Below are 9463 nucleotides of genomic sequence, written 5' to 3'. Positions count from 1 at the left end.
AAATCTGATGTGAGTCGGTCTGTCTTACTCCATCCTCATCGTTCACAACATGTTGCCTCTAAGGGTATCACGAAGAGAAAGCTGGAAGATATTTTAGGTTATTTCTAAGGACCGTCACTTGTGTCCACATCTCATAAACCAGAACCTAGCTCCAGAGGCCAGAAAAGTAAACAAGCACCTCAATATTTGGTTAACATCAAAAGCGTCTGTCATGAATTACATTTTGCACATTACTGACATTTTGCACATTACGCTTAGACCAGTCTTTCTAAATGACCCTTTCCTGCTCATCATTGCCTTACTTGAGACCTAAAATAGCTCTCTGTTTAATGAAAGCTTCTCTGAATATATTTTTTTTTTATTTGACAGACAGAGATCACAAGTAGGCAGAGAGGCAGGCAGAGGGTTTGCGGGGGGGGGGGGCGGGGGGGCGGAGGCTCCCTGCTGAGCAGAGAGCTCAACACTGACGCTCCATCTCAGGACCCTGGGATCATGACCTGACTCAAAGGCAGAGGCTTAAGCCACTGAACCACCCGGGCACCCCAGCTTCTCTGAATATTTAAGGTCTGCCTTGATGTGATTCCACATCACTGAACTTTAAGTTCTGACTCCCAAAACTCTTCTATGCCCTGGGCCCAGCTCTTTGTTTTTATTTTATTAAAGGTCAGGGATTAGGCAGCTTTGACCCTAGGCATCTGCATTCCCTTCCAGTTGCTGGAGGTGAAGCCGGGAAGAGGACTTGATTCTGAAAGGCTGTCTAGAATTTAGCTCAACTGCATGAATCCCATGTGGACCAAGATGCATTTCTCCTGAGAGGTAAAGTCAGATTCAAGAAGATGGATTGCCAAACAGACACCCCTTACCCCCGAGTCTACTAACAACCCTATTTACCCATCTTTCTTAAAGCAGACGAGTGACGGGGAAGACTTTTTTCTCATGTGGACTCTTGAAGCAACTTGAAGAAAAACACTGCAGAGAGTGCAGAATCTATCCGAGTGGATAATATCTGGTATTATTTAATAATGTCAAGTAGAAAATAAAAGGGACTATTGACAGACTTTTGACTGGACTATATCTGAGAGTTCTGAATCTTTAATTTATTCCCTTGTTAAAAATAAACTGACGATCGAGCATTTCCCCCAAGATATTCTGCCATTGTCAGCAAGATGAGACTAGAACAAATTCAGAACACTAATGGAATTCTGAGTATGGTGATAAGTGAAACAATGGGGACATTCCCTTTGTCCCTTTTTTAAATTTGGTGATCTGCAGAGCATTTTTAAAAATGTGAAGTGCTGTTCTACCTCCTACTAAAAATTCTGAGGGAAGGACCATTTTCCCTTTTAACTGATATCTTCCAAGAGGGCAAACGGTACTGGAGGCCTTAAATTTTGAGGTGTTAGCTTCACCAAATGATCATTAGGAGTACAAATCTTGGAATCAGAAATTGGCCAAATTGGAAGTATGCCATATTTTTAATATAAAAAATGAAACTGATGGAATTAATTTTAATATTTTAGTATTTGAATTAATTCAAATATTTAAAATTTTCATGCAATGTTACTTCAACATGTAATCAATATAAAAAGTATTGAGATACCCTACGTCCTTTTTTTAAAGACTGAATCTTCAACTACTTTGTATTTAGAGCACGTCTCAAATTCAGACTAGACACATTTCAAGTGCTCAATAGCTGTTGTTTTTCGGATAGCCATCAGGAGCTTTTAGAGGGAAAAGATAAAGGGATTGTTTTGGTCATTGGAGATGTTGGAGGGACGCTTGCTTCTGGCCATGTGGCAAGCACTCTGCACCTGTATAAGGTAGTCTTCTGCTTCCAGTGGGTCAAGTGGGGTCCAAGACTGGGAAGCCTGCTCTTCCCATCCCTCAGACACATTTTTAACACATCTCAAAACAGCTGCTTTGATCTCTGTGTGCCTGTCTCCTTTGTTCTCTCTGAGTTGGATCTTTTGTTACCTCAGGTGGGGAAGAGATTGTTATTTATGAATCTTTAACAACCCAACCAGGATATGGAGGAGGAAGTATCTAAGATTGTCAGTTAGTGAAAGATGAAAATTACTTTGTGTGATCATTTCCCGTTTTCTGAGCAGGCTATTAGAATCCACTTATTATGATTCTGGAGGGAGGAGGGGTTCTATTAGAATGAGCAAAGCATGAATGGGTGCTGGTAAAGGATGTGCCCAGTAGAAGCCACTGGAACTCCCCCACCACTTCAAGATTGTCAATATAAAAAGGAAAACTACAGCCATGATGATAAAAGGAGGTCTTGGGAGTGATTTGTCCCACTATTTCCTTTCTGATTCCTTGATTTGATCAAAAAGCTAGATCCTAGAAGTTAACTGTCTCTGATATTACAGAAAAGCTATTGAAGTGGAGTCAACTGTAGCTAGTTCTGTGCTTCACCTCGTTTCTATATTGGAAGGTAGCTGTAAGTTGCCCTTCGACTGATGTGTAGCCACTGATCTAGTTAATTCTTTCTATACCCATTAAGCTGATCCGCCAATAGTGTAAATTCAGCTTCACCTAACACACTAGCAATTTATTTTTATTGGCCCGCCCCTGAGATTTTTTTGTATTATACCATAATTTGATAAAGCAAGATTTAAATAATTTAAATAATTAAGTTATTCATCATGGTAATGACAGTATCTGTTAAAAAAAGAAGGAGAAAAAGCCAATAAATAGCATGCAATCAAGTTAGTCACTGCCGTGGGCAACTGAGGCTCAGTCCCACTGGGACATGGGAGTCATGCTGAATGAGCCCCATAATTGTCTGCCCCCAAAGTGGGGAGCATTTATCTACTGGCTCCCATCCCCTATGGGTTAAGTGTTGCTACATGAACACCCAGGGTTTCTGTAGTCATCCCCTGTGGCAAAATCAGAGACTAACTCCAGGGAGTAAAGTGACAAGGGTGGGGTACAACTGAAGCAAGGGTTTATCTGATTATGTTTGTGCAAAAGTGGTTGCTGCAGCATGACTGGGGTAAAATTTGGGCCAAGAGAATATGAGGTAGTGCACCCAAGGTGTTGGGAATGAGGGTAGAGAGTGAGCTCATTTGAATATATTGAGCTTGAGATGCTTGTGAAATATCCAGACATGTGGGAATGTTCTGTAGGCAACACTGAAGGTGAAAAGAGTGATCCCAGATATAAGGATATATGAAACCCATGAGAGTGGTGGGAAATAGTTTATCAAAGTGTAGGTAGGGAGAGACTAGGATCTAGGATAAGTCCTTGAAGAACATGGACATTAAACAGGCATGAAGAGAGGAAGAATCCATAAAAGCCGAGTGAATAGAAGAGGATAGGGAAGCAAGAGAAACACTAGGTGAGAGCAGGGTCACAGGAAAGACTTTCAAGAAAGAGGAGAGCAAAAAAGTGTTCAATGTTGCCAAGTGGTCAAGAAAGAGAAAGCATTAGCCTTTTCAGGAAGACGGCACCAAAGGCAAAGGAACCCCCCCCCCCAAAGCAGAAGCCAAAGCAAAAGCTTCGAAGACCAAGAAAGTGGTGCTGAAAGGCATCCACAGTTACAAAGAAAAGAAGATCCGCAGGTCACCTACATTCTCACAGCCCAAGACACTGTCTCTAAAGGCAGCCCAAACACCCTCCAAAGATTGCCACCAGGAGAAACAAGGTTGACCACTATGCCACCATCAATTACCCCTGACTATGGAGTCAGCCATGAAGAAAATATAAGACAACAACACACTTGGTTCATTGTGGATGTTAAGACCAACAAGCACCAGATCAAATAGGCCCTGAAGAAGCTCTATGACGTTGACAGAGCCAAGGTCAACACCTTAATCAGGCCTGTCGGAGAGAAGGCATACATTCAACTGGCTCCTGACTATGGTGCTTTGGACGTTGCCAACAAACCTGGGACCATACTGAACTGAACCCAGCTGACTTAATATAAAAGTTTTCACCACAGTGGTGGAAAGGGGGAAGACAAAGCGTTAACGTCCCCTCGCCCTGTGTTTGTCAGTAAAAGGAATGGTGGCGCCAAAGCCCTATTGGAATGAATGTGGTTAAGGAATGAGTGGGGAGTGGAAGGTAGAAATAACAAGTATCCTCAGTGCTGAGTAGTTTGGCTTTAGAAGGAGAGATCACGACTGGTAGCTGGAGGGGGACGTAAGACTAAGCGAATACTTCTTTTAAAATGTGAGAGATGTGAACATGTACCAGGATGCCTTCATGTACTACAGGGGACAGAAAATTCTTCCCTAACTTGCTAAAGCCTGAAGGGACTTTATTAACTGATAGAACTGCAGAGCTCAGTCTAGCTCTTGTTTATTGTTATAATTGGAGAGGGCAGTAGAATGGATGTAAGGAAAGGCGAATTTGTGTATCTGATTACAGGCAAGTATGGGAATTCTCTCGGATGCTTCTTCCGCTCCCCATCTCCCCCAAGTGAGGAAGATGAAGTAGCAGGGGCCTGGGGAGAGCAGAGGTTACAAATATCCTCCTGGAGAACTGAATTGAAAGCAGCATAAAAACAGAGGCATGAGCGGTGGGGGGTCCGCCTGGGGCAGGTGAAAAGGGCCAGGAGGCAGCTTTAGTTTTTCACCCCTTCACCCCTCGGCCTCCCTTCATCTTTACTCCAAATATCAATTTCCACCTTTTGAAGGGCACATTCGAGTACCACGTTGGTACCTCAGGGTGCGGGGCCTCGGGGCCTTCTGGGAATCGCAGTTTTTTGAGGGCACTGTGCGCCGGCGCTCTGTGGTCCTTGCTCCTTGTGGGGCCGCCGCGAGCAGGTTGGCACCCAAGGTGAGGACCAGGGGTAGGGTGTGGTGGGAGCGGCGGCCGGGGGAGGGAGGTGTTGAAGAAAGGACGGGGAAGGAGGGAGGGATGGGAGAAGCGATGAAGTAAGGGTGGAACCGAAATGGGATGTTTCGAACTATCCTTGGCCCCGCCCCCAAGCTGACCTTGATCCGACCTGCTGCGGGGCAGGGGAGGAGGCGCCAGCTGCAGGCGGGGCGCTGCTCTGGGTGACGACGTGGTTGGGAGGTGTAGTGAGATGTCGCTAGCCTGAACCCAGAGTGTGAGTGCTCTGGGGTGGGCAGGGACGCGCCCCGCAGTGCGTGTCCCGCGGGTAGAACGGCGCGTTTCCTCCCCTAGCCTTCCTTCCCGAAGCTTACCCTGCTGCCCTTCCCCTGCTTACCCGTGGTAGGGGTTCAGTACACCGGGATTGAACTGGCCCCGCAGAACCCTGTTGGTCCATCTTTCCCGGAAAACACCTCAGTTGCTCATTTCTCTCTGTTCCCTGGGCCAAGTTCAGGCGTTTCAACCTCTTACATCCGGCTAGTTGTTGGAGCTGCCCAGTGGCGCTCCCTCTTCTGAGTGCTGCTTTCCAATGCCAGCCAGACTTCGTGCACAACTTGGTATTTCTGTTAGTCTGCAGATAGTTCTGGAGTACTGTTTGGAAGTAGCTTCCTTAGTGCAAGGGAAGCAAGATGTGAGTCCCAACGTTGACCACCTACTTGGAAAGATAAAGATACAAAGATAACTTACATACGAGGCGATTGAATCAGAAATCTGAGAGTTCAAGGAAGATAAAGACCCTGACTCTTTGTTTCATCATGTGGATCCATTTGGTTCTGGATTGGAAAAGAGTTTATAGGCTTGGCTGGAAACAGCCATAGCTTATTTTAATGACACTGGTGGGCATCTTAAGATTAATATCACCTTTGGTTCTGTGAGCCACATTGGATACTGTGTCCTCTACCCACCAGACTCCAAAGAGCTCTTGAGAGGAGAGGTCTGGTAGCAGAACATGAACAATGAAACCTTAGGTGAGGAAGGTAGAAGCTTACCTTACCTCCTGTCTGGGTCTCTGGGTTGCAAATTACAGAAACCCAGCTCAAACTAGTATGGGGGGGCAGATTTCATTCTGAGGATATTTGTTTAGGTCACGGGGCACCAAAGAAAAGAATACAGGTGCATAAACTGGAACTGAGGACAAAACAATTCCAGGACCCTCTCTTAACCGCCCCCCCCCCCCCCGCCTCTGCTTCTGTATGTACTTATGTTTCATATTTTCCCGTCACTGCTGACCGGCTTTTTCTGCTCTCCGATGGCTTGACAAAATGCGGCTGTCAAGGGCTCCCAAGTGGAGCCTCATGACAAGAGACTGACCTCTTTTTCTTGGTTCCACTTCCAAAATTCCATGAGAAGGACTAATTGGTTCAGATGCCAATCAGCTTTGGCCAGGAAGTAGAGTCCGTTTTTATTATTGTATCCAGGTAGGTAGAGCAATTTCCTTGAAAAGGAAATTTTGAAATTTTTGAAATATTGGCAGAGCTCAAGAGACGGAACAGTAGCTGCTGGTTGTTGCCTGTCACTCACCCTGAAATAGGACTACTAAGAAAATTACTTTATGTAAAGTAGTAGCCCTGTCCTTGCCATAGTCCCTTTCTCTGAGAACTGCTCTTTCTGCTCCTGGGAATGGCTGAGTGGGCAAGAGGTGGAAACATGATCTAAGGTCATTAGTCTCTTAATGGCTAACAACAAATAAGGTCCTGAGAATTCTGAGTAGGAGATGCAGAGACCATGGCCAGTTAATCGTGGGTGTTAGATCAGTACACCCAGGAGGGCTGGGAGTTAAAGACCTCACTGAGCCTTATCTGTACAGAGGACAATGTTCTGAGAACATTCTCTTGGGGGATGAAGAGATGCAAGACCTATTTAGCCCCCGATGGCTTGAAAGAGCACCCTTTATCTCAGCACCATTCTCATTTGTGGCCGCCTCCATGCCCACATCAGATGGCCTGCATACACAGAAATTACAAATATAATCTTGCTATTGTCCTTTCTAAATGTCCAAGATGGCATATCCAGGTTCTCTATGTAGAGATCTTAAGAGCAAGAGATAAAGAATGTGCAGCACCATCATCCTTCAGTATCCAGCAGGGTACACAACTCTATTAATGAAAAAAATAAAATCTGATTGGTAGTGGATCACAACCATATTGGAATCCAGAAGATGGTGCCAAATAGGATTTTTCCCGCTGCATCATAGGGATTATGTTACATAGAATCAGCCTCAGATGAGCACTGATGGATCCCTTTACCCTCTGTTTCTACTCTTCCGTCATCCCTCCTGGTACTGACTCCATCTTGCAACAACCTTTGTAATAGAACCCCGACAGAATATTGTTCTAGCTTTGTGGGCAAGCTTGGGGAGACCATTGTTCCTGGCCACTCCTGCAAGGGTTTTTCAGATTCCCTGAATAAAACTTCTGTCAGATGAATGTATCTTTCTTTTGAGAATATTACCTCTCCTGTCTTCCAGGTACTATTATGTCACAGGTGGTCTCCATATCAGGCCCAAAGATAAGTAGGATTGGAAAGAAGAGGACAGAGGTTCTTCATCCTGTTCCAGATGGATAGTTACTCAGTGTAGTCTGCCTTCGCTTTTTGATGTTTGACTGCTGACAGCTTTTAAGACTCACCCCTCCTTCCCCTTGAGTCTCACACCTGGACAAGCTGATAAGAAAGCCTGAGTGCTGTCTCCCTGGGCCTTGGCAAGAGATCCACATCACACAAACCCCTTCCCATGGGCATGGGAACACTCACTCTGGTCCTAAGCACAATAAAAATCCAGCCTCCTTTCCTCACTCTCTCAAGCCATTTTGGGCCAGATTGAGAGATTGACCCTAGTCTAGACCTCAGTTACGTAAGTAATGAACCTTTTCATACACTTGGTCTGTGTTCACATGGCATCATCATTCTCAGTATTGGAACCAAACTTTGGGTGGGGTTTGTCTGCCTCTGCAGGTGACCATTACACTCTGGATACACTAGCTCTCTAGCTAATCCTTTACTTCCCGTGGTCTTCTGTGATGCCAGCCCATGCAGGGGCAGTGGTCAGTCAGTCCACTGGTTGGTCCTGCTGCCCTCTTTCTCCTGCTGGAGAAGCAGTTGTATTCAGGCCTGGACTCACCATTGAATAGCTGGGTGTCATTTTGCGTATAGCCTCCTAGTGCTGTGGAAACTTTAAAAAATGGCTAACAGAGGAACTGGCTCAGTTGGAGGAGTGTGCAACTCTTGATCTCAGGGTTGTGAGTTCAAGCCCCATGTTGTGTGTAGAAATAATAAACTAAAAAATAAATAAACTTTTTTTAAAAAATGACCGTGACCAAAAAAAATGACCCTAAAGAAGCTGGCTGGAATTCCTAGAATCTGGTATCTGACTCCATTTCTTGGCTGGATGAAACGCAGTCACTTTCTTGAACCTGTACTTGGGAACTTTGGCAATGAGGAAGGAATTAGGACAGGAGGCCAGTGCTCTTCAGATCCCAGTAGGGGCCACAGATGTCATAAGGCCTAGATGCTGTGTGCTTTGTTTTGTTTTGTTTCTAAAGATTTTATTTATTTATTTGACAGAGAGAGAGATCACAAGTAGGCAGAGAGGCAGGCAGAGAGAGAGGGGGAAGCAGGCTCCCCGCTGAGCAGAGAGCCCAATGCAGGGCTTGATCCCAGGACGCTGAGACCATGACCTTGACGTGAGCCAAAGGCAGAGGCTCAACCCATTGTGCCACCCAGGTGCCCCGACCTAGATGCTGTTTAATTTCAGTATCCTTATAATGCCCACTGTATCCTATAAATAACACCTGACCTGGCTTAAATGTATTTCTGGTCCTTAGAACTAAACAAAACTTGACTAATACACTAGTACACTAATCTGCTTTTACTGTTTTATTGATGATCATATAGGCTTCACAATAGCTTTTTAAAAAAGTTAGTATAAGCATTATCCTGGTTGTCTTGAACTTAAAAGTCAAATTGAGTTATTTATTAAATTGCTTGCTTATATCAAAATACTACAGAGTACAATGCTTATTATAGATTTATAAAATGGGGTAAAAATTGACTTCATTGTAAACTCTTTGATTTTTTTAATAGTTTTCTGATATGGGTTCTGTTTCCAGGAAGCTACTAACTCAGGAACAGAGTTATGGCAATATCCATAATTTCCATCTCCTGGGAAAGGGTGAATTTACTTCTAGCCTTGCTCTGCTCTTCGAAGAATATTGAGAGTAAGGACTGTTTCATACCAAACTGATATGTAGAGATTTTTAGTTTGAGTCAGAGAACTACAGAATGGGATTGGTCTCTTTCATGTCTCCTTCTCTAGCTCTGCCAGCTCTGGCCTGGGCCTTTTCCAAGAGAACATAGGAGAGGAGAGAATGGCAGCCAGGTGGCAGGTGAGTTGGACTTCTTCAGTCATGAGCTTCTTTGCAAGCCTTAGAGATTATCCCATTATGATAGAAGTTGGGCTCTATAGAGAAGACTAGTATGTTTGCTGGTTTCAGATTCTCTTCTTTCTCACCATACAACCCAGCTGTGGGGATCGTCCTTCTGAATGACCCTTCATAATGCCTGGGTGACTGACCCCATCATGTGTTTTGTAATGGATGGGAGCAGAGGATTGAGGCAGCTA

The sequence above is a fragment of the Meles meles genome, chromosome 15 (assembly GCF_922984935.1).
Source record: "Meles meles chromosome 15, mMelMel3.1 paternal haplotype, whole genome shotgun sequence".
Lineage (NCBI taxonomy): Eukaryota > Metazoa > Chordata > Mammalia > Carnivora > Mustelidae > Meles > Meles meles.
The sequence above is the reverse complement of the archived record's forward strand: the minus strand, read 5'-3'. Positions refer to the sequence as shown.